The sequence below is a fragment of the Oryzias melastigma genome, linkage group LG19 (assembly GCF_002922805.2).
Source record: "Oryzias melastigma strain HK-1 linkage group LG19, ASM292280v2, whole genome shotgun sequence".
In the NCBI taxonomy this organism is placed as follows: domain Eukaryota; kingdom Metazoa; phylum Chordata; class Actinopteri; order Beloniformes; family Adrianichthyidae; genus Oryzias; species Oryzias melastigma.
Window position 1 is genome coordinate 16,918,231 of NC_050530.1, and position 963 is coordinate 16,919,193.

Below are 963 nucleotides of genomic sequence, written 5' to 3' on the forward strand. Positions count from 1 at the left end.
CGGGTCTTTTTAAGGTTGTCATGGATGCTGAGAGGAAGTTGTATGTGTGTCTCCAACACATTCTCACCCCCAACTCGTCACATACTGACCTTCGGTTATCCTCCGTGTCACTTTTCGACGTTTTGGGTGTCCCCAACTCGTCGTTTCTTGACGTGCTGGCTGTTCTCCTTAAATCACGGGTCCATGAACTGGAACCGGTCAAGAACTGGGACAGGGAGCGCACAAGAACCCTAAACCTAACCCGGTACCGGTTTGCCTCCAGTAACGTGTCTGGTACTGGGTTTGTGTACTGATAGTGGGTTAGGGTACCGGTAGTGGGTTCGGTAATCTAACCCGGTTCACATCCAGTACCGCGTCCAAGCCTGGTTTGCGCCCGGTACCGCGTGTGCTATCATTTCTGGTATCGCGTCCGATCCAGGTTAGAGTACCCGTAGCCTAAATCTAACCCGGTTCGCATGCAGTACCACGTCCAGGCCTGGTTTGCGCCCAGTATTGCGTCTGGTACTGGTTCAGGTCAAGTACTGCATCCGGTGCCGGGTTAGGGTACCGGTACAGGGGAGGTACTGGTACCTGGATGCGTCCCGAGGATCAGTCTGCTTCTGGGACCGCATCCGGTCCGGCTTCCAGAGGCGGATTTTACAAATAGCCAGTATGTCAAAAAACAATGAGTTAGGGACACCCAAAACGTCAAAAAGTGATGCAGAGGGGTCCTTAAACAAACGTCAGTATTTGATGACTTGGTGATGAGAATGTGTTGGTGTCTCAGATTTTAGAACAAGTGTTAAATCAACCACACCGACTGTATTTAGTGTCACATTATGACCAACTTTTAGGGGAAAAAATCAAAATAAAACTTGTTTCTGACCAAGTGAAAACGAGCACCAACAGAGTGGCAGAAACGTGTCCCCCGTTTTCCTAACAATCTGCTATTAAAGCTTCTTATTGGTTGAACACACCTGATCC